General features: G+C 43.9%; 3 pseudogenes; 2 read left to right on the forward strand and 1 right to left on the reverse strand.

Moving 5' to 3' along the window:
- The first annotated feature begins 3,391 nt into the window (after positions 1-3,391).
- Positions 3,392-14,830, forward strand: LOC139389507 (uncharacterized; annotated as a pseudogene).
- A 194-nt stretch (positions 14,831-15,024) lies between these two features.
- LOC139389509 (SRR1-like protein) lies at positions 15,025-18,526 on the reverse strand (annotated as a pseudogene).
- An 853-nt stretch (positions 18,527-19,379) lies between these two features.
- On the forward strand, positions 19,380-27,752 carry LOC139389510 (tuftelin-interacting protein 11-like; annotated as a pseudogene).
- The last annotated feature ends 26 nt before the right edge of the window (positions 27,753-27,778 follow it).

A 27,778-nucleotide genomic window follows, 5' to 3' on the forward strand; every position in this document is an offset into this window, starting at 1 on the left:
ATCGCTTGCACAGTGCTCCTTGGGATGTTTAAAGCTTGGGAAATCTTTTTGTATCCAAATCCGGCTTTAAACTTCTTCACAACAGTATCTCGGACCTGCCTGGTGTGTTCCTTGTTCTTCATGATGCTCTCTGCGCTTTTAACGGACCTCTGAGACTATCACAGTGCAGGTGCATTTATACGGAGACTTGATTACACACAGGTGGATTGTATTTATCTTCAATAGTCATTTAGGTCAACATTGGATCATTCAGAGATCCTCACTGAACTTCTGGAGAGAGTTTGCTGCACTGAAAGTAAAGGGGCTGAATAATTTTGCACGCCCAATTTTTCAGTTTTTGATTTGTTAAAAGAGTTTGAAATATCCAATAAATGTCGTTCCACTTCATGATTGTGTCCCACTTGTTGTTGATTCTTCACAAAAAAATACATATCTTTATGTTTGAAGCCTGAAATGTGGCAAAAGGTCGCAAAGTTCAAGGGGGCCGAATACTTTCGCAAGGCACTGTAGATATTCCATTAAAAATCAGCCGTTTCCAGCTACAATAGTCATTTACAACATTAACAATGTCTACACTGTTCTTCTGATCAATTTTATGTTATTTTTAATGGACAAAAAATTTGCTTTTCTTTCAAAAACAAAGACATTTCTAAGTGACCCCAAACTTTTGAACGGTAGTGTAAGTAGCTGAACATCCCACCAGGGTGGCAGGTAGCCTAGTGGTTAGAGCGTTGGACTAGTAACTGAAAGGTTGCAAGATCAAATCGCTGAGCTGACGAGGTAAAAATGTGTCGTTCTGCTCCTGAACAAGACAGTTAACCCACTGTTCTTAGGCTGTCATTGAAAATAAGCTTTTGTTCTTAACTGACTTGCCTAGTTAAATAAAGGTCAAATAAAATCTTTATTCTTCCGATTCTCTTCTTTACTCACCTCCTCTTTACGAGCCTACTCTCTACTTGGCTCCTGAATTGCTTCATAGAGAGGGAGATATTATTACATACAAATGTAATTGATCAGACACATCATGCAACATATATACAATTTAAAATGTCACGTTTTAATAGTTATTAATGCTATCACACACATGAGGAATCAGTCTTATCCTACAATGACATTGCAATTTACATAATTTGAGTCAATTGGAGGTGTACCTGTGGATGTATTTCACGGCCTACCTTCAAACTCAGTGTCACTTTGCTTGACCATGTTTGATCATGAGAAAATTAAATTAAATCAGCCAAGACCTCAGAAAAAAAATTGTAGACCTCCACAAGTCTGGTTCATCCTTGGGAGCAATTTCCAAATGCCTGAAGGTACCACTTTCATCTGTAGAAACAATAGTACGCCAGTATAAACACCATGGGGCCACGTAGCTATCATACCGCTCAGGAAGGAGAAGCGTTCTGTCTCCTAGAGATGAACATACTTTGGAGCGAAAAGTGCAAATCAATCCCAGAACAACAGCATCAGCTTGTGAAGATGCTGGAGGACACAGGTACAAAAGTATCTATATCCACAGTAAAACGAGTCCTATATCGACATAACCTGAAAGGCCGCTCAGCAAGGAAGAAGCCACTGCTCCAAAACCACCATAAAAAAGCCAGACTACGGTTTGCAACTGCACATGGGGACAAAGATTGTACTATTTGGAGAAATGTCCTCTGGTCTGATGAAACCAAAATAGAACTGTTTGGCCATAATGACCATCGTTATGTTAGGAGGAAAAAGGGGGAGGCTTGCAAGCCAAAGAACACCATTCCAACCGTGAAGCACAGTGGGGGCAGCATCATGTTGTGGGGGTGCTTTGCTGCAGGAGGGACTGGTGCACTTCACCAAATAGATGGCATCATGAGGAAAAAAAGTATGTGGATATATTGAAGCAACATCTCAAAACATCAGTCAGGAAGTTTATGGTAAAATGGCTTAAGGACAACAAAGTCAAGTTATTGGAGTGGCCATCACCGAGCACTGACCTCAACCCTATAGAAAATTTGTGGGCAGAACTGAAAAAGCATGTATGAGCAAGGAGGCCTACAAACCTGACTCAGTTACACAAGCTCTGTCAGGAGGAATGGGCCAAAATTCACCCAACTTATTTTGGGAAGCTTGTGGAAGGCTACCCAAAACGTTTGACCCAAGTTAAACAATTTAAAGGCAATGCTACCAAATACTAATTGAGTGTATGTAAAATTCTGACCCACTGGGAATGTGATGAAAGAAATAAAAGCTGAAATAAATCATTCTCTCTACTATTATTCTGACATTTCACATTCTTTAAATAAAGTGGTGATCCTAACTGACATAAGACAGGGAATTTTTACTAGGATTAAATGTCAGGAATTGTGAAAAACTGAGTTTAAATGTATTTGGTTAAGGTGTATGTAATCCGACTTCAACTGTATATATATATAGTCAGCCACCAGTTGTGCAAGTTCTCCCACTTAAAAAGATGAGAGAGGCCTGTCATTTTCATCATAGGTACACTTCAACTATGACAGACAAAATGAGGAAAAAACATCCAGAAAATCACATTGTACAATTTTTTATGAATTTATTTGCAAATTATGGTGGAAAATAAGTATTTGGTCACCTACAAACAAGCAAGATTTCTGGCTCTCACAGACCTGTAACTTCTTCTTTCAGAGGCTCCTCTATCCTCCACTGGTTACCTGTATTAATGGCACCTGTTTGAACTTGTTATCAGTATAAAAGACACCTGTCCACAACCTCAAACAGTCACACTCCAAACTCCACTATGGCCAAGACCAAAGAGCTGTCAAAGGACACCAGAAACAAAATTGTAGAACTGCACCAGGCTGGGAAGACTGAATCTGCAATAGGTAAGCAGCTTGGTTGGAAGAAATCAACTGTGGGAGCAATTATTAGGAAATGGAAGACATACAAGACCACTGATAATCTCCCTCGATCTGGGGCTCCACGCAAGATCTCACCCCGTGGGGTCAAAATGATCACAAGAACGGTGAGCAAAAATCCCAGAACCACACGGGGGGACCTAGTGAATGACCTGCAGAGAGCTGGGACCAAAGTAACAAAGCCTACCATCAGTAACACACTACGCCGCCAGGGACTCAAATCCTGCAGTGCCAGACGTGTCCCCCTGCTTAAGCCAGTACATGTCCAGGCCCGTCTGAAGTTTGCTAGAGAGCATTTGGATGATCCAGAAGACGATTGGAAGAATGTCATATGGTCAGATGAAACCAAAATAGAACTTTTTGGTAAAAACTCAACTCGTCGTGTTTGGAGGACAAAGAATGCTGAGTTGCATCCAAAGAACACCATACCCACTGTGAAGCATGGGGGTGGAAACATCATGCTTTGGGGCTGTTTTTTTGCAAAGGGACCAGGACGACTGATCCGTGTAAAGGAAAGAATGAATGGGGCCATGTATTGTGAGATTTTGAGTGAAAACCTCCTTCCAAACGTGGCTGGGTCCTTCAGCAAGAGTGGCTTCGTAAGAAGAATTTCAAGGTCCTGGAGTGGCCTAGCCAGTCTCCAGATCTCAACCCCATAGAAAATCTTTGGAGGGAATTGAAAGTCCGTGTAGCCCAGCAACAGCCCCAAAACATCACTGCTCTAGAGGAGATCTGCATGGAGGAATGGGCCAAAATACCAGCAACAGTGTGTGAAAACCTTGTGAAGACTTACAGAAAACATTTGACCTCTGTCATTGCCAACAAAGGGTATATAACAAAGTATTGAGATAAACTTTTGTTATTGACCAAATACTTATTTTCCACCATAATTTGCAAATAAATTCATTAAAAATCCTACAATGTGATTTTCTGGATTTGTTTTTCTCATTTTGTCTGTCATAGTTGAAGTGTACCTATGATGAAAATTACAGGCCTCTCTCATCTTTTTAAGTGGGAGAACTTGCACAATTGGTGGCTGACTAAATACTTTTTTGCCCCACTATATATTAATTACACACACTCTCCGTGCGTCTCTCCTCAGGTTCCCAGCTGTTTGCAGGACCTGTCACTCAGCTGTTGGAACCCGCCTCCTGTGCACAGGAAGCTGCAAGGGGACTTGCTGTACTTCACTCTGGTGACACTAGAAGGACGGAAGTGTGACATCACATCCTGTCCTCAGGGATTCTTCCTGAATAGGTGAGGTTCTCAGATGTAACCGGCATATACATGTTATCCAAACGAAATTACATCTCAGCTAGATGTTATCACCACAATAATAGCAGCTCTGTGTGTGTGTGTGTGTGTGTGTGTGTGTGTGTGTGTGTGTGTGTGTGTGTGTGTGTGTGTGTGTGTGTGTGTGTGTGTGTGTGTGTGTGTGTTTTCCAGGTCTACAATAGGAGTGTTTGATCCTCGGCCAGCCTTGTCCTCTCCAATCAGCCATTGCCTCACTGACCTGCTCTCTCACATCAGCCCTGCCTTCAAACAGGCCCTCACCACCCTCAGAGCCAGGTAGCAACGCAACACACACACACAGACCCTATGTTCCGTATGGTTAATGTACACTCTCAGAAATAAAGGTTAGATGAACTGCTTGTCACTCGGGTGATACCCTGTAAGGTCCTCCTTTGTACTTTTAGTTATAGGTACATAATTGTACCCCAGTTCATACTTTAGATATGTACCTGTGGAGAAAGGTACTAAGTATGCTTTTTGCCTTTTGATATACCACCACAGTGACAAAACAATTTGTTCTTTGTGGCAAAGTGGAAAAAATGTACCTCTACCAAAGACCACTTAAATTGGTACAACACTTCCACTCACAGGTGACCCGAAATAACTATTTGAAAGCCACTTTCCCACTATGCCACACCCTCAATATAATTTCCTGGTGTGCCTTACCTTTTTTTGAGTGAATTATAGATTTACCATCCATGCCTGTATTTGTTAGTGACAGCGACATGGTTGTTGAATTCGTTCATTTTCAGTCCTGTGGCCTTCACCAAGTGAGTTTCTAGGCATAAATTAAACTCTTTATGACAATACATTACATACCTCATAAGGCCTTATTTTGAGATTCACCCTAATAAAGTGGCCTAAAACGCATGGCTTACAGGCCACATCGAGCATGCAAGTAGGCTTGCAAAATTCCGCTAACTCTTCCATTTTTGTGAAGAGACTACCTAAACCATTTAAACGCTAACAACCATTTCAGTAACGGGTGCAAAACAATGGGATTTCTTTGTTTAGCATAAGATTAATCAATCAGTCAATGTACACTTACTTCAAAAACAAATTAAAAACAATTCTAAAAAAAATCTACCTGATGTAGAGCTTGCTGAGAAATAAACTCAGCAAAATAACTAAACGTTCTCTCACTGTCAACTGCGTTTTATTTTCAGCAAACTTAACACATGTTCACACAAATATTTACACAACAAGATTCAACAGTTGAGACATAAACTGAACAAGTTCCATAGACATGTGACTAACAGAAATGGAAATGTGACTAACAGAAATGTCCCTGAATATAGACTGTTACTTTTGATTTTGACCCCCCCTTATCTGGTTTGGCCACCAGCTGCATTAAGTACTTCAGTGGATCGCCTCCTCATGGACTGCACCAGATTTGCCAGTTCTTGCTGTGAGATGTTACCCCACTCTTCTACCAAGGCACCTGCAAGTTCCCAGACATTTCTGGGTGGAATGGCCCTAGTCCTCACCCTCCGATCCAACAGGTCCCAGACGTTCTCAATGGGATTGAGATCCGACCTCTTTGCTGGCCATGGTAGAACACTGAAATTCTTGTCTTGCAGGGAATCACGCACAGAACAAGCAGTATTTCTACTGGCATTGTCATGCTGGAGGGTCATGTCAGGATGAACCTGCAGGAAGGGTACCACATGAGGGAGGAGGATGTCTTACCTGTAACGCACAGTATTGAGATTGTCTGCAATGACAACAAGCTGTCTGATGATGCTGTGATACACCTCCCACTCCAGAGTACAGGCCTCAGTGTAACTCTCATTCCTTCGACTATAAACGCGAATCTGACCATCACCCCTGGGGAGACAAAACCACGACTCGTCAGTGAAGAGCACTTTTTGCCAGTCTGGTCCAGCGACAGTGGGTTTGTGCCCATAGGTGACGTTGTTGTCTGTGATGTCTGGTGAGGACCTGCCTTACAACAGGCCTACAAGCCCTCAGTCCAGCCTCTCTCAGCCTATTGCGGACAGTCTGAGTTGATGGAGGGATTGTGCAATCCTAGTGAAACTCTGGCAGTTGTTGCCATCCTGTACCTGTCCCGCAGGTGTGATGTTCGGATGTACCGATCCTGTGCAGGTGTTGTTACACGTGGTCTGCCACTGAGAGGACGATCAGCTGTTCGTCCTTTCTCCCTGTAGCGCTGACTTAGGCGTCTCACAGTACAGACATTGCAATTTATTGCCCTGCAGTCCTCATGCCTTCTTGCAGCATATCTAAGGCACGTTCAAGCAGATGAGCAGGGACCCTGGACATCTTTCTTTGGTGTTTTTCAGAGTCAGTAGAAATGCCTCTTTAGTGTCCTAAGTTTTTATAACTGTGACCTTAATTGCCTATCGTCTGTAAGCTGTTAGTGTCTTAACGACCGTTCCACAGGTGCATGTTCATTAACAGTGGTTCGCGCTTTCAGTTTCACGCGAATGCTGCCATCAATCCACGGTTTCTGGTTAGGGAATGTAATGCTACCTTATATAATGTTACTTACCCTACATTATTCATCTCATATGCATACGTATATACTGTACTCTATATCATCGACTGCATCCTTATGTAATACATGTATCACTAGCCACTTTAACTATGCCACTTTGTTTACATACTCACCTCATGTATATACTGTACTCGATACCATCTACTGTATCCTGCCTATGCTGCTCTGTACCATCACTCATTCATATATCCTTATGTACATATTCTTTATCCCCTTACACTGTGTATAAGACAGTAGTTTTGGAATTGTTAGTTAGATTACTTGTTGGTTATTACTGCATTGTCGGAACTAGAAGCACAAGCATTTCGTAACACTCGCATTAACATCTGCTAACCATGTGTATGTGACAAATAAAATTAGATTTGATTTGATTTGAATTGTTTATGGTTCATTGAACAAGCATGGGAAACCATGTTTAAACACTTTACAATGAAGATCTGTGAAGTTGTTTTGTTTTTTACGAATTATCTTTGAGACAGGATCCTGAAAAAGGGACATTTCTTTTTTTTTTTTTAATGAGTTTATGATAATTATGGTACAAATGTGCCTTTTTCAGGGTACCACCACATTGACAAAGACGTTAGTTCCCTTTAGGTGGCAACAATTCATAATTGTACCATATAGTGAGTATTGAGGGTACACAAAATGTTGTACCCCTTTTTTTGAGTGAGTTTGATTGTACCTTTGTTTAATATAATAAATATGGGGTACAAAAATGTACCATTTAATCTCTTTATCTGCACATGTACCCCAAAAGGTATGGAACAGTACCATGTCAGATCATTGAGTATTTTAGATTTTTTTTGTACCCCAGGGAACAATATCATACCCTTATGTCTATATTGTAAGAGTGTAGTGCCATTAGTGAAATGTAGTGTCTGACCCTGTCTCCCTGTAGGCCCCAGCTGCCACCAGTAGAAGTTATGCCGACTCCCTACCGCACACTGAGCTGGCTGGGTCCCTCATCAGCCTCCCACTCCCACAGAAACCCTCTCAGCAGACTGGGACTGGATCAACACTCTGGAGCACAGGTCTTTGTCACACACACACGGAAAAAACGACTGACTGTCTGACCGATTGATTGATTTGATGTTTGTGATGTGAAGGCTCCAGACTGGAACGAGGAGCTGCAGGCAGCCAGAGATCTGCCACAGGGGAGTATGGAGGAGAGACTACAGAGCGATAGGGCTCTTCTACAGGTACACACTTCACACTCACTTTAGGAATTATTCACAGCTGAAAAGCTGTTATTGTTCCTCTCAAAAAAAGGTATGTTTTCCTTATTTTTATTTATTTTTACCAGATAAGTTGACTGAGAACACGTTCTCATTTACAGTAAGGACCTGGGGAATAGTTACGGGAGAGGGGGGGGGGGTGAATGAGCTCGAACTGTAAAATTATTTAGTATTTTCTAGAAATGTCTATCTTCTTTCATCACCCTTTCAGGTGAACAGTGCGTTTGTGTGGGCAGTAGCCCAGGGTGCGGAGACTGTTATTGACGGCTGTGTAGAGCCAATCAGTGGATGTCCTGATAATACTGCCTTCCTTTGGGGCAGGCTGTTCCTGAACCAGGGAGGGGCAAGGGGGCGAGAGGGGACGCAGGTAAGCTCTTGTTCTGCTTGTCTACAGTCGGTCTAATTGTATGTAGATGGAGAATGAAGTGTTTGTCATAATGTATAATCATAGAAAATCCTGTTAAAGGCACCATGATGTTGTATAACACACCCCTCCCCAGGGCAGCCCAGAGGCTGGAGCTGAGGGGTATACAGTCATACAGTGACCTGGAGGGGGTGCTCCAGGGCCTCCACACCCTGCCCACTGCCACCGCGGACTACAGGGGGATCCGTCTGTCTGCCCAGGGTCTGGTCCCTGGCCCCTAGCCTGGAGGGCCCCTCTGCTCCTACCAGGTAAAGCTCAATAGCAACATAAACATTAGCTATTATACGATCATACTTTCCAGGTCTATGCCCAAACATTTCGAACTTCTAATTTTAAAAATGAATCTCTCCAGAAATAAGTCTCTCACTGTTGCAGCCTGTTATAGACCCCCTTCAGCCCCCAGCTGTGCCCTGGACAATATATGTGAATTGATTGCCCCCCATCTCTATCTTCAGAGTTCGTTCTGTTAGGTGACCTAAACTGGGATATGCTTAACACCCCGGCAGTCCAACAATCTAAGACAGATGCCCTCAATCTCACACAAATTATCAAGGAACCCACAAGGTACAACCCTAAATCCGTAAACATGGGCACCCTCATAGATATTATCCTGACCAACTTGCCCTCTAAATACACCTTTGTTGTTTTCAATCAGGATCTTAGCGATCACTGCCTCATTGCCTGCGTCCGTTATGGGTCCGCGGTCAAACACTCCCTAAAACACTTGCAAGCAGGCCTTTCTAATCGACCTGGTCCGGGTATCCTGGAAGGATATTGACCTCATCCCGTCAGTAGAGTACGCCTGGTCGTTCTTTGAAAGTAATTTCCTCACCATCTTAAATAAGCACGCCCCTTTCAAAAAATGTAGAACTAAGAACAGATATAGCCCTTGGTTCACTCCAGACCTGACTGCCCTCAACCAGCACAAAAACATCCTGTGGAGGACTGCACTAGCATCGAATAGTCCCCGCGATATGCAACTGTTCAGGGAAGTCAGGAACCAATACACGCAGTCAGTTAGGAAAGCAAAGGCTAGCTTTTTCAAACTCCAAACAGTTTTGGGACATTGTAAAGTCCATGGAGAATAAGAGCACCTCCTCCCAGCTGCCCACTGCACTGAGGCTAGGCAACACTGTCACCACCGATAAATTCACAATAATCGGGAATTTCAATAAGCATTTCTCTACAGCTGGCCATGCTTTCCTCCTGGTTACCCCGGCCAACAGCTCCGCAGCTACTTACCCAAGCCTCCCGAGCTTCTCCTTCACCCAAATCCAGATAGCAGATGTTCTGAAAGAGCTGCAGAACCTGGACCCCTATAAATCAGCTGGGCTAGACAATCTGGACCCTCTCTTTCTAAAATTATCTGCCACCATTGTTGCAACCCCTATTACCAGTCTGTTCAACCTCTGTTTCGTATCGTCCGAAATTCCTAAAAATTGGAAAGCTGCCACGGTCAGCCCCCTCTTCAAAGGGGGTGACACTCTAGACAGAAACTGCTACAGACCTATATCCATCCTGCCCTGCCTTTCTAAAGTCTTCGAAAGCCAAGTGAACAAACAGATAACTGACCATTTCGAATCCCACCGTACCTTCTCCACTATGCAATCTGGTTCCCGAGCCGGTCACGGGTGCCCATCAGCCACGCTTTGCTTAACACACCTGGTAATGGTGTGTTTCTTTCCTTGCCAGTGGATGCAAGGACAGGTAGCCTAGTGGTTAGAGCGTTAGACTAGTAACCAAAAGTAAAATCTGTCGTTCTGCCTCTGAACAACAACTGTTCCTAGGCCGTTGTTGAAAATAGGAATTTGTTCTTAAATGACTTGCCTAGTTAAATAAATAAAATACTTGGTCTCAGAGTTTTGTATTATTCTTTACGTAAATCCAAAACGCTCCATTTAGTATGATAGTGTAACGACCTTGGGTTTATAAGCGAGGAAATCGACCCTGCCGCACAAGCATGCTTTTGCGGCACAGTCGATAGCGCGCCGGACCTCGGGCTCGAAGGTTGAGGGTTCGAGACCTGCTCCCTGCTGTTTCATTACATTGGTGTCAGAAGTGATCGGACCTCGCGCTCAAAGGTCGAGGGTTCGAGACCTGCTCCCTGCCTGTTTCATTACATTGGTGTCAGAAGTGATCGAACCTCGGGCTCGAAGGTCGAGGGTTCGAGACCTGCTCCCTGCTGTTTCATTACATTGGTGTCAGAAGTGATCGGACCTCGGGCTCGAAGGTCGAGGGTTCGAGACCTGCTCCCTGCTGTTTCATTACATTGGTGTCAGAAGTGATCGGACCTCGGGCTCGAAGGTCGAGGGTTCAAGACCTGCTCCCTGCTGTTTCATTACATTGGTGTCAGAAGTGATCGGACCTCGGGCTCGAAGGTTGAGGGTTGGAGACCTGCTCCCTGCTGTTTCATTACATTGGTGTCAGAAGTGATCGGACCTCCCATCCACGACAGTGCGTGTGCTTGGCCGGTGAGCGCGTTCCTGTAAGACGTAGAGTCGCAAGCTAGCGCGAGGACGCACTCTTTGAAAGGAGGGAGTAGTGTAACGACCCTGGGTTTATACGCGCGGAAATCGACCCTGCCCGCGCCGGACCTCGGGCTCAAAGGTCGAGAGTTCGAGACCTGCTCCCTGACTGTTTCATTACAATATGTTACATTTCGTATGGTATGTATTAATTTGTGGTTGTACATCACCCATTTTGTAGTACAGTATATGTTACGAATTTGCAAAACCTATGATATTGTAATGAAACAGGCAGGGAGTAGGTCTCAAACCCTCGACCTTTGAGCCCGAGGTCCGGCACGCTATTGATTGTGCCGCAAAAAGCATGCTTGTGCGGCACGGTCGATTTCTGCGCTTATAAACCCAGGGTCGTTACAATATGTTACAAATTTTAGCTAGGTGGCTAACATGAGCGAACTTGCTAATGTTAACTAGGCTAGGGGTTAAGGTTGGAGTTAGGTTAAAGGGTTAGCTAAAAGGGTTAGGGAAAGGGTTAGTTAAGTAGTTGAACAGTTGCTAATTAGCAAAATTGTCCATGATGAGATTCAAACTCAAAACCTTCTTGTTGCTAGACGTTCACATTATGCGCCCCACCCTTCCACCCCGACCAACTACCCTACTTTTATTTTTGTCTTAAGTAATCATCTGTGTAACCATATCAAATGTAACATTTCATTCTAATTTGAGTGTCCCGGAATGTACATTTTACTATGTTACGTCTAGTCTATCTGACCAGGCTGGTGGATGTGGTGTGTTTCTGTCACCCAGGCATGATGGATCAGGCTTATGAGCGTCTGAAGGAGGCAGCATACCTGTTTGGCCGTGTGTGTGATGACCTGAACCCAGAGGCCTGCTCCTTCCTGTCTCAGTCTGATGGCCAGAGTGAGGTACACAGTCTAGAAGTCAACCAATTTTTTTATGATTTTTCAATGCCGAAACCTATTATTGGAGGACCACATTTTTTTTTATGTTTACATTTTAATTATATATATATATATATATATATATATATATATATATATATATATATATATATTTTTTTTTTTTTGTATATATATATATTTGTAATAATGAGATTTACAACAATACTGAATGAACACTTTTTTTAACCGAATATAATACATATATAAATAAAATAAATTTAGTCTCAAATAAATAATGAAACATGCTCAATTTGGTTTAAATAATGCAAAAACAGAAGAAAGTAAAAGTGCAATATATGCCATGTAAAAAAGCTAACATTTAAGATCCTTGCTTTGCTCAGAACATGAGAACATATGAAAGCTGGTGGTTCAATATTCCCAGTTGTGATAAAGCATTGTTAAGAGGTGCTGGCAAATGCAGTAAAGTTTGAATGGATGCTTACGAGCCTGCTGCTGCCTACCACCGCTCAGTCAGACTGCTCTATCAAATCATAGACTTAATTTTAATATAATTATCACAGAAATACGAGCCGTTGGTCATTAATATGGTCAAATCCGAAAAGAGAAGTGACACAATTTTCCTAGTTAATATTGCCTGCTAACATTAATTTCTTAACCAAATATCTAGGTTTAAAAAAAATAGACTTCTGTGTATTGATTTAAGAAAGGCAAAAGATGTTTATGGTTAGGTACATTCGTGCAACGATTGTGCTTTTTTCACAATTGCGCCTTGTTAAATCATCACCCATTTGGCGAAGTAGGCTGTGATTCGATGATAAATTAACAGGCACAGCATTGATTATATGCAACGCAGGACAAACTAGTTAACTACACATAGTTGATGATATTACTAAGTTAACTAGTGATTATGTAAAGATTGATTGTTTTTTTATAAGAAAAATTTCATTCTAGCTAGCAAATTACCTTGGCCCCTTGCTGCACTAGCTTAACAGGTGGTCAGGTGGCCTGCCACGCAGTTTCCTCATGTAATGTAATCGGCCATAATCGGTGTCCAAAAATACAGATTACCGATTTGTTATGAAAACTTGAAATCGGCCCTAATTAATCGGCCATGGCGATTTAATCTCAACCTCTAGTACACACACCCACACACCTCCAATTATGGCCTCAAGTTTAAGGCGTAGGCTTGTAGGGCTTTGTAACTATTATCCTGTGCCTCTCTACCCCCACCCACAACTACCAGGCCCGTAGTGTCCAGCTCAAGCCTGTGGTCATCAGTGAGAGGGTCCTGGGCTTTGACCACCCCAACACTACCAACAATACGTAAGTACCACATTGTCATCCACTACTCATTGTCATCCACTACTCACCACCACCCACAAGTTGGAGGAAATCAAAACACCAATAAACAAGTTAGCCGTTGTTTACCTTATTTATTTGTAATCTGAGTAATCCCTAGCTAAGTGAATGAGGTGTGTGTCCTGTAGGCTCTGTTGGCAGTGTATGTGTTTGCTGGAGGAGAGTCTACACTAGCTCAGAGGTGTCTGTTCAGAGCACGTCTCCTGACGCTCACAGTTCATGGAGAAGACCACCCCTACACTGCTACACTAGATGTAAGTCTGCTACTCTCCGAACGCTGTAGGTGTGGGTTATACTGGACAGGATTCTATACCTACCCGCTCCCAACTTCAAGACCTCTACTGCTTGAGGGGATTAACTCTCTCACACTCTCTCACTCTCTCACACACACACACACACACACACACACACACACACACACACACACACACACACACACACACACACACACACACACACACACACACACACACACACACAGCTGTCTAGGTTTGGTTTTGCCAAATGAACAGGCAGGGCAGTTCCTACAGAGCGTGCTCAAAATCAAAACTTCCTTCTTTGGCCCCAACGATGTGCACACCGCTTTCAGGTATCTATCATTCAAATCATTCTCACAATTTACCTATCAACCAAATAACTATTCAATCACTTCACCTCCCCTTTCTTCAGTCAGCATCTGTTGGCCCAATGGATGTTCGGAGTGGGAGACTATCGTTCTGCCATGAACCATGAAATAGAGGCTCTGTCTGCTTTCACCAGCCTGGTCAGTACCTATCACACTATCTGTTTGTGTGTGACCCTGTTGTTTCTCTCAGTATGGTGAGGACCACCCCCAGAGACTCTACAGCTATGAATTTCTGCACTCCATTACCCAGCAGGCAGTGCATGTGGAGCGCTCTATAAGGAAAGGCGGGGACCCGCTCACAGCTGAGGTAATAACAGACTATTCTCTTTTTGTGTATTAAATAAGGTCTGGAAGAGGTGACCATTAAGACCTCTTCTGTCTGTCTCCTCATTCCACAGGGTCAGTCTCTTTCTCCCTCAGCTGAGACCACTCTGGAGCAGCTGGCCCTGGTCACAGGCATTAGGACACCAAGCCACAGGTAACACGGAAGAGAAGCACCACACCCCTACCATCCCACCGTGTGTGTGCCCACGTGTATTAGTAGACATGAATCTAAACATGGGCTCGTTCTGGTCTCTTAATGACAGGCTCCTGGATTTCAAACAGAAGCGGATGGAACAGAGAGAGGCAGTTAACGCCAAACCAGACAACACACGCACAGAAACAGTGAACGAAGAAGAAGCAGAGGGGACATCTAAAGGAGAGGAGGCTGTGGCAGTCCAGGAGATCACCAGCGAGGTGCTCTCAGTAGAGGCAGGTCACAATGAGAACCCAGCCAACAGACAGTGGACTGCCATCAACTGGAGCCCATTGAGGAGAACGTAGAGGTGGGCTCAGTAGTAGAGAGTGGAGCTTTTGGAAAATCCAGTGAGGGAGATGAAGACCGAGCTGCCCCAGAGGCTGAGCAGCACACAGGGGACAGAGGATGGAGAGGCAGAATTGATGGTTACTGAGGAAACTGAGCCAGTATAGAGGAGAGTCTGACACAAAATGGAGGTTTGGAATCTGACGGAAACAAATCAGACAGTGAGATGGAGATAGTCAATGATAAGCCAGGGTCAGATGTGAACAGATCACCAGTGATGACTAATCAGAACAACAAGAGGGCATCATGAACGGGAATGCCTCTATCCATCGACCAGGAAAAACTAACCCTGACCACAGCAGAGGGTGAGATGCTAGCTAACGGAACATAGCTAACGGAGGGAGGATTTTTTTTTTTTAAGGGATTAACAGAACAAATAACCAAAGAGAAGCCATAGGACAGACAAGGCAGTAGCATATTAAAGGGGCTGTTGATTCAGCTGGATCAGAATCCTGAGAGCAGATGGCTGTGGAGGATGAAAGGGGAAAACGAGGAGAAAGAATATAGAAGTGTACCGTTCTCTTTTATCTGGGTTGTTTACTGATATTGGGAGAGGGCTAAACTTATTTGGTCTTTATCACCAACGTTTTGGCATCACTGTGCCATCAGGGTTTCTGAAAAATGTAACTTCATTGACTCTTAAATAAACCATTTCAAAAAAAATCTTACTGCTGTTATCTGATTTAGTCACAGATGGCATATAATTGAATGTTAATTCATACAACTGAATAAAAAACATGAGCTGGCGCACACCAAGAAAAATAATTTTATGTGGAGGTGTTGACTAATGGCAAATAAACTATAATAAGAGTCGTGCCCTCCATAAACTCCCAGTAATTTATATATGGAGTGTGCGACTCTATTTTTATAGTTTATAATTCTTACAACTGAACCAAAATATGAATTTAAAAAATGTACATTTCATACATACAGTGCATTCAGAAAGTATTCAGACCCCTTGACCTTTTCCACTTTTTGTTACGTTACAGCCTTATTGAAAAATGGATTTTTTTTAAAATACACATCAATCCACACACAATACCCCATAATGACAAAGCAAAACAATTGTTTTTTAAATGTTTGCAAAATCACACTTACATACTGTAAGTATTCAGACCCTTTACTTCATACTTTGTTGAAGCAGTGATTTACAGCCTCAAGTCTTCTTGGGTATTCATCAAGTATTTTGCTCCATTCATCTTTCCCTCGATCCTGACTAGTCTCCCGGGGCCTGCCCCTGAAAAACATCCCCACAACATGATGCTGCCACCATGCTTCACCATAGGGATGGTGCCTGGTTTCCTCCAGACGTGACACTTGGCATTCAGGCCAAAGAGTTCAATCTTGGTTTCATCAGAACAGAGAATCTTGTTTCTCGTGGTCTGAGAGTCTTTTAGTTGCCTTATGGCAAACTGCAAGCAGGCTGTCATGTGCCTTTTACTGAGGAGTGGCTTCCATCTGGCCACTCTACCATAAAGGCCTGATTGGTGGAGTGCTGCAGAGATGGTTGTCCTTCTAGAATGTTCTCCCATCTCCACAGAGGAGCTCTGTCAGTGACCATCGGGTTCTTGGTCACCCCCCTGACCAAGACCCTTCTCTCCCGATTGCTTAGTTTGGCCGGGCGGCCAGCTCTAGGAAGAGTCTTGGTGGTTCCAAACTTCTTCCATTTAAGAATGATGGAGGCTGTGTTCTTGGTGATCTTCAATGCTGCGGACATTTCTTGGTACCCTTCCCCAGATCTGTGCCTCGACACAATCCTGTCTCGGACCTCTACGGACAATTCCTTCGACCTCATGAATTGGTTTTTGCACTGTCAACTGTGGGACCTTTATAAATACAGGCGTGTGCTTCTCCAAATCATGTAAAATCAATTGAATTTACCAAAGGGGGACTCCAAGTTGTAGAAACATCTCAAGGTTGATCAAGGGAAACTGGAAGCAAAGTAACAATGTGGAAAAGGGAAGAGGTCTGAATACTTTCCAAATGGTGTGTGTATATGTATGTATGTATGTGTGTGTATATATATATGTATGTATGTGTGTGTATATATATATGTATGTATGTGTGTGTATATATATATATGTATGTATGTGTGTGTGTATATATTATTCCACAGATGAATAAACACAAGTTATACAGCACTCATACACAGCAGCCTGAGAGTCTATAGAAATCCAACTTAGCGAACAGGATGTCCAGTATCCCACAATCCTATTATAATGGACTGGAAACCATAGACTAATTCATCATTGTCTCTCCATCGTCCACTCTAATAATTCATCCTCCACCCCTCCCTCTCAGCACTGTGGTTCCCCCTGTATGATCGGGGCAGTGTTGATAATGGGGTTCTGGCACCTCAGCCAAGGTTGATTGTGGGAGTTTTTTTAGGCTGCTGGGATTGAAAGCGATGTGGCAGTGTAATTGAAGACGTCTGGCTGGGCATGGGAATTGCCACTCCTTATATATATGTATACACACACACAGCCTGACTGAGGGAGGTTAAGAGTCAAACACCTCCAGAGACAGTGGATCATATGAATCTCCCTTGATTTCTACTGTGTATCTTGAGTTCTCTATGAAACATCCTGAAGGAAAAGGCAATTGTTTAAAGGCAAGGTTTCACATGTGCATGCGCGCACACACACAGACCTGTCCTGTATACCAGCAAAGCTGTTTCCTGTCATAGTCAGTAAAGGCAGTGTTTCTCTACTCTGGTTTTTACACATCAGGCTGTTTTACAGAACCTTCCCCCAATGCATCAGGTAGAAAAGAGTTGGCCTCGACACAGCTCGCTTCCCCTCCAGATTACATCCCACATATGAATACAACAGTACTTCATTAGTCCATCTGCAGAGACCCACATTGTCTTCTGTATTACTTCCCCACACACAACAAACCTACCTCATTTTCAGTCAGCACGGTGAAGTCAAGCTGTCTCAGTACCGCCAACTCCCCTTAGGAGAACAAAGGGTCGTACACACTGCACAGCTCCATTGAGATCTAGACAGGAATACAGTTTACATGACATACAGTATAGTATGGAATACAGTGTCATTGCACATCACACTGCTCCATGGGGATCTAGAGTGGGCCAGGATAAACTGTGAAGCTGTGTCTTTTGAGAGAGAGTGTGTGTGCCTGTAGTGATTCCAACAGCAGTAAAAGCATGACAAGCTGTTACACAGGAAAAGGAGCCTAGATCATAATACACAGACTATGGCGGGCCGTTGGGGCTTCAGGGGCCAGTTCCCCTCCCTCGGGCCCTGGGTCACAGCCTGCTGCTGGGTCCGCTCCAGCCTCTGGGGAGTCTGTCTTTACCACAGCCGTCAGTTGCTCTGACAAAGAAAGGAACTCTTATCATAGTGTTTACACTTATCTAATCCTTTCAGGTTTAGTGGGTAGCTATATGAGTTGAGGCTGAAAGTAAGGGGACTGGGCGAAGGGACTGGACGGGGCACAACATAATTCATTAGAGTTCTTCAACTGACCTCTACACTCCAACCAGAAGTCTGCACAACTCAGTCCAGCCCTACAGGGAGAGAAAGAGGGACGTGAGCAACGGTTTATCATTTTGTGTCAACTGCCTTGACTAGATAGGCCTACTGTCCAACTTGTACAATACAACTTGTACAATACATTATAACATGCTAGGCTAAGGGAACAGTCAGGATAGTCCTGGGTTTTAATAGTGTTCTTCTTACATTGTTGTTTGGTCCTGTCCGTGTTGGTGGCACCTTTTATTTGATTAAATACATCAAACAGATGGTTTCCAGGTGTTTGATGCCATTCCGTTTGCTCCGTTCCAGCCATTTTATGAGCCGTCCTCCCCTCAACAGCCTCCACTGGTGTCGGCATGTCCCGGTATCTGCCGGGCCGTGTGAGGCTTCCCTCAGTGGGGTGCTCCCTTACGTCGCTGGACCACTTGTTACCTCTGTTTCACATCCATAGCCGCGAGAAGTAGGGGAGTTGCAGCACCACCTGAAAAATCAGAATTAAAATATATATCAAATGTAATCACAAAAGTAGTGCACTGGGCCTTTACTAGTATTAGTAGACCAATATAGAAGTCTGTAGCCTGGGCAAAAAGCTATGAACAAAGACAAAAAACATCCACATCAAATGTAATATTTTTCTTGATCAAACAACATGTGCAGTGTTAATTTACCATCCTTACAAACCACTTAATGTAAATGTACATGACACTGGTCATCTAAGTTTGTACCTGTAGACTTCCTATCACCATGTAGAAAAACAATGTACAATACAGTAATTGAGTACACTGAGACATCAAGTGGTTTGTGATGTGATGATGTGGCTCAGTTGGTAGAGCATGGCACTTGCGATGCCAGGGTTGTGGGTTCAGATTCCATGGGGGATCAGTATGAAAATACTGTGTCTACTTGAATGGAAAAGGAACTAATAGATTGTTTCAGTTTTCACATAGAAATAAGTTGCATTTGTAAAGTTTTTCAAGAAACTGGAAAACATATAAAGCAAGTATTTCTATATTCCACAGGTATTATCAGATTAACTGTTTGGTGCAGATATTTATCAGGCTCAATTAGAAAATGCTGGTAAACACTCATACATTTAGTTACATTTTTTTCACAAAAGTAGTGCACTGGGCATTTACCAGTCCTATATTAGCCGACTGATATAGAAGTCTTCAGAGCTGGAAAAATAATCGCAGCACCCCTACCATTTACACACACTCTCAAGCAAACGTTCATATTGATAAATCTCACACGTGGAAATGATCCCACTCATGGTTTACGCATAGATTTGTATCTGGGTTAATGATGTATGCCTTACCATACCCCCCCCCCCCCCCCCTAGGAGTTCCAGAGGGACCAAGTCAGTGGCGTAGGGATCCTGTGGGTGGGGGAGGGAAGAAAAAAACATAGTCTTCCTACAGGACTGTAGAACAGCTGAAGGCTAATGGCAAGCTGGACGGACCACACAGACACCCGCTGGAGAACTGGCTCAGGTCAAGGTGAGGGGGAACACGCGCACAAACACACATGCATAGTTGGTCATTTAAGTATCCAGAAACAGATTTTGTTGGAGAAAAAAATTGATTGACTAAGATAAAAATGATGTCACCAAGTACATTAGCTGGTTCTGGGGAAAGCTCAGGTTAAAGATCCCAGTAGCCAATGTATATGGTTACATTAACTAATGCACATACAACACTAGCTGGTGTATATGATTACATTAACTAATGCACATGCATCTGACATTGATGTCAGGGAACATGAGGACAGGATGACCAAAGAGTGAAACACATGCATATACAATCAAATGTATTAGTTTTGTGTTACGTAAGGAGTCCCGCCACCATTATAATCTAACCCGAAGCAGATGTGGGCGTTTCTGGGCGTGAACAAGCAAGAACTCAGACTGAAAGATAATGGTGGTGAAAGGACAAGGGGAGTTATTTCATCTACATATGGGGTGTATCCATATGCTGTATGTGAGGCTGCAAAGCTATGAAGGCAGAGCTCCGTGCTTAGAAAGTTGGTTGTTCCATGGATCAGCACGGCTTTGCTACTTTGTATTAAAGTCTCATTTGAATTCACAAGTTCCAGTAAGAGTGTTATATTTCTGAGTCAATATTCCACAACAACATGTGAATTGCTGTTTTTATCTCCCTCTCTCTCTCTAGGTGATAGATATGATAGACAGGGAACAGCAGGTGTATTATAGCTACAGTCAGATGACTAACAAACTCAGTGTACCAGAGGCTCCAAAGAGCGTAGCCGCACATGAGCAGAAGACGTCTGGATTTGCCCTGCCAGAGCTGGAACACAACCTGCAACTACTGATCGACCTGAAGGAGCAAGACATACTACAGGTGACCTCTAACCCCTGACCCTTTATGAAACAAGAACCTTTAACCCATTACCACACATCTCACCCATTACTATAACCCTATTTCCCGAGAACTCAGAAACTCGTATAAACTAACTAAATATTCCCGTCTCTCCAGTTGGCTGTAGTCCTCGCGGCGTCTGCAGTATGAGCGTGACGTGGTGGTGATTCTGAGCCACGAGAGCTCCAGTCTGCAGACGAGGCTGGGGTCGGAATGAGACGCCATCCAGAGGCTGTAAGCAGTACGTATCAGAGGAATGCCCTAAAAATGGTCAAAGACCCCAGCCGCAGACTGTTCTCTCTACTACCACATGACAAGCGGTAGCGGAGTGCCAAGTCTAGGACAAAAAGGCTTCTCAACAGTTTTTACCCCCAAGACATAAGACTCCTGAACAGGTAATCAAATGGCTACCCGGACTATTTGTATTGTGTGCCCCCCAACCCCTCTTTTTACGCTGCTGCTACTCTCTGTTTATCATATATGCATTGTCACTTTAACTATACATTCATGTACATACTACCTCAATTGGGCCGACCAACCAGTGCTTCCGCACATTGGCTAACCGGGCTATCTGCATTGTTTCCCACCCACCACCCGCCAACCCCTCTTTTACGCTACTGCTACTCTCTGTTCATCATATACGCTTAGTCACTTTAACCATATCTACATGTACATACTACCTCAATCAGCCTGACTAACCGGTGTCTGTATGTAGCCTTGCTACTTTTATAGCCTCGCTTCTGTATATAGTCTTTTTACTGTTTTATTTCTTTACCTACCTATTGTTCACCAAATACATTTTTTGCCCTATTGGTTAGAGCCTATGAGTAAGCATTTCACTGTAACACACACACACACACACACACACACACACACACACACACACACACACACACAAGTATTTGTGCTCTCTCAGGGCAGGTCATTGTTGAAGATGGAGAATAACAGTGGTCACAGTATTGAACCTTGTATACCCTTTTCTCTCTCTCTTTCGCTCTAGGAGTGTGCTGGTATCTTTGCGACCCTACAGAGTGAGTTCTGTGAGGAGTATTAGACTCTAGGTTTGGGTTATCTGGCTGCGGCTGTAGTACATCCACTTATCAGAGAGAAACTATACACATGGGACCCTCTCAAGGTACACACACACTCCCTTGCTTGCTCCACCTTCAGTTGTGGAGGCACCACCAAGTGATAGAAACACTCACATGTACTCCTAGTTTCCTACACTGACTCCTGCTGTTTGTCTGTAGGATAGTTCATATGGTCTGGAGGAGGTGGGTCAGTGGCGAGCCATCCTGGAGTCAGGTCAGCTACACCACGCCAACGCCCCTGAAGCACACATGGACCCCTACCACAGGTAAGTCAATACCATGTCACACCTCAGAGGTGTTTGTGTGTCCCCAGCAGGCAAGTGGCAAAAATATCTCTGTGTGTGTGTGTGTGTGTGTGTGTGTGTGTGTGTGTGTGTGTGTGTGTGTGTTTGTGTGTGTGTGTGTGTGTGTGTGTGTGTGTGTGTGTGTGTGTGTGTGTGTGTGTGTGTGTGTTTACAGGCTGCTGTGGGAGGTGTGGATCCCGGTGCTGCGAGTATGTGTATCGGGGTGGCAGCCTCGTATGGTGGACTGTGTGGAGGTCTGGGCCCCTCTGGATACTAAACCACCTCCTGGAACAACTCATCTTCCCCAGGCTCCAGAGAGAGGTACAATCCCACAGACAAACATCAGCACTATATCAGTGATACAAATATGAAGACTCATGGCATGGTGCCAAGCTGTCTTGGCTAAACTTTTCAGAACCTTAAAGTAGGAGTAGCTTGGTCTTGGTAGGGTAGCTCAGAGTGTCTGCTCTTTTCTATCCAGAACCCTAAACATCATGAACACACGCTTTCGATCTCCACTAACCCTACACCTTCTCTATGATAGGTGGGTAGCTGGAACCCCCTGACGGACAGTGTGCCCATCCACACTTGGCTGCCTCTGCTCCAATCACGGTTGGAGCCTCTGTACCCGCCAATCCGCAGTAAACTGGCCAATGCACTGCAGCGCTGGCACCCAAGTGACGGCTCTGCCCGCCTCATCCTCCAACCATGGAGAGATGTGTTCACGCCTGGTGCCTGGGAGGCCTTCATGGTCAAAAACATCATCCCTAAACTAGGTACACACACTAACCTTGTCCCCTAGAGCCAGCTGAATGACACTGCCCTGATTGCCTCAGAAAGGCAAATGGCACCATATTCCCTGTATTTTTTATTTTATTTAACAATGAAGATATTGAGACCTAGGTCTCTTTTACAAATGCGCACTGTAAATACAACAAATATATACAGTGGGGCAAAAAAGTATTTAGTCAGCCACCAATTGTGCAATTTCTCCCACTTAAAAAGATGAGAGGCCTGTAATTTTCATCATATGTACACTTCAACTATGACAGACAAAATGAGGGAAAAAAATCCAGAAAACCACATTGTAGGATTTTTTAATGAATTTATTTGCAAATTATGGTGGAAAATAAGTATTTGGTCAATAACAAAAGTTTCTCAATACTTTGTTATATACCTTTTGTTGGCAATGACAGAGGTCAAACGTTTTCTGTAAGTCTTCACAAGGTTTTCACACACTGTTGCTGGTATTTTGGCCCATTCCTTCATGCAGATCTCCTCTAGAGCAGTGATGTTTTGGGGCTGTTGCTGGGCAACACGGACTTTCAACTCCCTCCAAAGATTTTCTATGGGGTTGAGATCTGGAGACTGGCTAGGTTACTCCAGGATCTTGAAATGCTTCTTACGAAGCCACTCCTTCGTTGCCAAGGCGGTGTGTTTGGGATCATTGTCATGCTGAAAGACCCAGCCACGTTTCATCTTCAATGCCCTTGCTGATGGAAGGAGGTTTTCACTCAATCTCACGATACATGGCCCCATTCATTCTTTCCTTTACAAGGATCAGTCGTCCTGGTCCCTTTGCAGAAAAACAGCCCCAAAGCATGATGTTCCCACCCCCATGCTTCACAGTAGGTATGGTGTTCTTTGGATGCAACTCAGCATTCTTTGTCCTCCAAACACGACGAGTTGAGTTTTTACCTAAAAAGTTATATTTTGGTTTCATCTGACTATATGACATTCTCCCAATCTTCTTCTGGATCATCAAAATGCTCTCTAGCAAACTTCAGACGGGCCTGGACATGTACTGGCTTAAGCAGGGGGACACGTCTGGCACTGCAGGATTTGAGTCCCTGGATGCGTAGTGTGTTACTGATGGTAGGCTTTGTTACTTTGATCCCAGCTCTCTGCAGGTCATTCACTAGGTCCCCCCGTGTGGTTCTGGGATTTTTGCTCACCGTTCTTGTGATCATTTTGACCCCACGGGGGTGAGATCTTGCGTGGAGCCCCAGATCGAGGGAGATTATCAGTGGTCTTGTATGTCTTCCATTTCCTAATAATTGCTCCCACAGTTGATTTCTTCAAACCAAGCTGCTTACCTATCGCAGATTCAGTCTTCCCAGCCTGGTGCAGGTCTACAATTTTGTTTCTGGTGTCCTTTGACAGCTCTTTGGTCTTGGCCATAGTGGAGTTTGGAGTGTGACTGTTTGAGGTTGTGGACAGGTGTTTTTTATACTGATAACAAGTTCAAACAGGTGCCATTAATACAGGTAACGAGTGGAGGACAGAGGAGCCTCTTAAAGAAGAAGTTACAGGTCTGTGAGAGCCAGAAATCTTGCTTGTTTGTAGGTGACCGAATACTTATTTTCCACCATAATTTGCAAATAAATTCATTAAAAATCCTACAATGATTTTCTGGATTTTTTTTCTCAGGCCTCTCTCACCTTTTTAAGTGGGAGAACTTGCACAATTGGTGGCTGACTAAATACTTTTTTGCCGCACTGTACATTATCACACACACCCACATTAAAATGCAAGTGCACTGGTTTTGACCAGCTCTGGTCATAAGTAGTGCACTATATAAAGTGAAAAGGAAGCAGACAGATATTACTTAGTAGAACAGTAGTTCCATACTTCATGCTCTGCCTCCCCTCTTATAGCTCTGTGTCTGGGGGACCTGTTAATAAATCCACACCAGCAGCAGATGAAGACGTTCAATTGGATGTTAGACTGGGAGGGCATGCTGTCTCCCTCAAGCCTCGTAACACTGCTGGACAAACACTACTTCCCCAAGTGGCTACAGGTATGTACAATACAGGTCAAAAGTTTTAGAACACCTACTCATTCAAGGGTTTTTCTTTATTTTTACTATTTTCTACATTGTAGAATAATAGTGAAGACATCAAAACTATGAAATAACACATATGGAATCATGTAGTAACCAAAGAAGTGTGAAACAAATAAAAATATATTTCAAATAGCCACCTTTTGCCTTGACAGCTTTGCACACTCTTGGAATTCTCTCAACCAGCTTCATGAGGTAGTCACCTGGAATGCATTTCAATTAACAGGTGTGCCTTAATTTGTGGAATTTTTTTCCTTCTTGATGCATTTGAGCCATTCAGTTGTGTTGTGATAAGATGGGGGGGTATACAGAAGAGAGCCCTATTTGGTAAAAGACCAAGTCCATATTATGGCAAGAACAGCTCAAATAAGCGAAGAGAAACGACAGTCCATCATTACTTTAAGACATGAAGTTCAGTCAATTCAGAACATTTTAAGAACTTTGAAAGTTTCTTCAAGTGCAGTTGCAAAAACCATCAAGTGCTATGATGAAACTGACTGTCATGAGGACCACCACAGGAAAGGAAGACCCAGAATGACCTCTGCTGCAGAGGATAAGTTCATTAGAGTTACCAACCTCAGAAATTGCAGCCCAAATAAATGCTTCAGAGTTTCAAGTAAAAGACACATCAACTGTTCAGAGGAGACAGTGTGAATCAGGCCTTCATGGTCGAATTGCTGCAAAGAAACCACTACTCAAGGACACCAATAAGAAGAGACTTGCTTTGACCAAGAAACACGAGCAATGGACATTAGACCAGTGTAAATGTGTCCTTTGGTCTGGAGTGAGATGCGGTGTGGGTGAACGGATGATCTCTGCATGTGTGTATTTCCCACCGTAAAGCATGGAGAAGGTGGTGTTATGTGTGGGGGTGCTTTGATGGTGACACTGTGATTTATTTGGAATTCAAGGCAGACTTAACCAGCATGGCTACCACATCATTCTGCAGTGATACGCCATCCCATCTGGTTTGGGCTTAGTGGGACTTTCATTTGTTTTTCAACAGGACAATGACCTACCTCCAGGCTGTGTAAGGGCAATTTACCAAGAAGCAGAGTGATGGAGTGCTGCATCAAATGACCTGGCCTCCACAATCACCCAACCTCAACCAAATTGAGATGCTTTGGAATGAGTCGGCCCACAGAGTGAAGGAAAAGGAGCCAACAAGTGCTCAGCATATGTGGGAACTCCTTCAAGACTGTTAGAAAAGCATTACAGGTGAAGCTGGTTGAGAGAATGCCAAGAGTGTACAAAGCTGTCATCAAGGAAAAGGGTGGCTATTTGAAGAATCTCAAATATAAAATGTTGATTTGTTATACACTTTTGGTTACTACATGATTCCATATGTGTTATTTCATAGTATTCTACAATGTAGAAAATAGTACAAATAAAGAAAAACACTTGAATGAGGTTTTTTAAACTTTTGACCAGTAGTGTATGTGTGTGAGAAAGCACATTGACTTATTCATTTATGATTACCTTTGCTGTTGCTTAGACCTAAAATAGTAGGGTAAATGCAGATAACTGTTTTTTGTAGGTGCTGTGTTCGTGGCTCAGTAACAGTCCTAACTATGAGGAGATTACTAGGTGGTAACCGGGCTGGAAGTCCATGTTCAGTGATGCTGTTCTGGCTCATCCACTCAAAGGACAAGTTCGTTCAACCAATGAATGAATTTATAAATTAATTTATAAAGCCCTTCTTACATCAGCTGATGTCACAAAGTGCTGTACAGAAACCCAGCCTAAAACAGCAAGCATTGCAGGTGTAGAAGCACGGTGGCTAGGAAAAACACCCTAGAAAGGCCAGAACCTAGGAAGAAACCCAGAGAGGAACCAGGCTATGAGGGGTGGCCAGTCCTCTTCTGGCTGTGCTGGGTGGAGATTATAACAGAACATGGCCAAGATGTTCAAATGTTCATAGATGACCAGCAGGTTCAAATAATAATAATCACAGTGGTTGTCGAGGGTGCAACAGGTCAGCACCTCAGGAGTAAATGTCAGTTGACTTTTCATAGCCGATCATTCAGAGTATCTCTACCGCTCCTGCTGTCTCTAGAGAGTTGAAAACAGCAGGTCTGGGACAGGTAGCATGTCCTGTGAACAGGTCAGGGTTCTATGGCCACAGGCAGAACAGTTGAAACTGGAGCAGCAGCACGGCCAGGTGGACTGGGGACAGCAAGGAGTCATCAGGCCAGGTAGTCCCGAGGCATGGTCCTAAGGCTCAGGTCCTCCAAGAGGGAGAAAGAGAGAATTAGAGAGAGCATACTTAAATTCACACAGGACACCGGATAAGACAGGAGAAATACTCCAGATATAACAGACTGACCCTAGCCCCCCGACACAAACTACTGCAGCATAAATACTGGAGGCTGGAGGGGTCAGGAGACACTGTGGCCCCGTCCGACGATGCCCCCGGACAGGGCCAAACAGGCAGGATATAACCCCACCCAATTTGCCAAACTATGAGGAGATTACTAGGTGGTACCTGGGCTGGAAGTCCATGTTCAGTGATGCTGTCCCCACACCACTAGAGGGATATCTTCAACCACCAAATTACCATCCTGAGACAATGAAGCTCTGGACATCATGAACCGCACTGTCTCCTCTAGCCTAGGTTAGTATTACAAACACACACACACACACACACAGCACCAGACAACATGAACTGAGAACTGACCTTTGTATAGGTTAGTATTTATTAGGATCCCCATTAGCTGCTGCAAAAGCATCTACTACTCTTCCAGGGGTCTACAGTATGATACTCACCCTTCTCATTCTCCTTCTGTAGGTGGGGGGGTACATGCAGCCCGGTACACGTGAGAACATAGCGTATCTCACACACACAGAGCATCGTAAGGACTTCCAGCAAGCGCGTCGGGATGCTGCAAGCGTGGCACAGTGTGGCATCGGTGCCAGCCTGTCCACCAACGACCTTATCCAGACCAAGGCTGAGGAGAACAACATTGTCTTCATGCCGCTGGTTGCCAAACAGCTGTACACCTTCGGACACATCATCATCTACATCGGGAGAGAAGACCTGGGTCCATACGTCCCTACAGAGTCTCATCGATATGGCCAAGTGATGGAGGGTGCCATTGGGGAGGAGAGG

The sequence above is a fragment of the Oncorhynchus clarkii genome, chromosome 30 (assembly GCF_045791955.1).
Source record: "Oncorhynchus clarkii lewisi isolate Uvic-CL-2024 chromosome 30, UVic_Ocla_1.0, whole genome shotgun sequence".
Classification (NCBI taxonomy): Eukaryota; Metazoa; Chordata; class Actinopteri; order Salmoniformes; family Salmonidae; genus Oncorhynchus; species Oncorhynchus clarkii.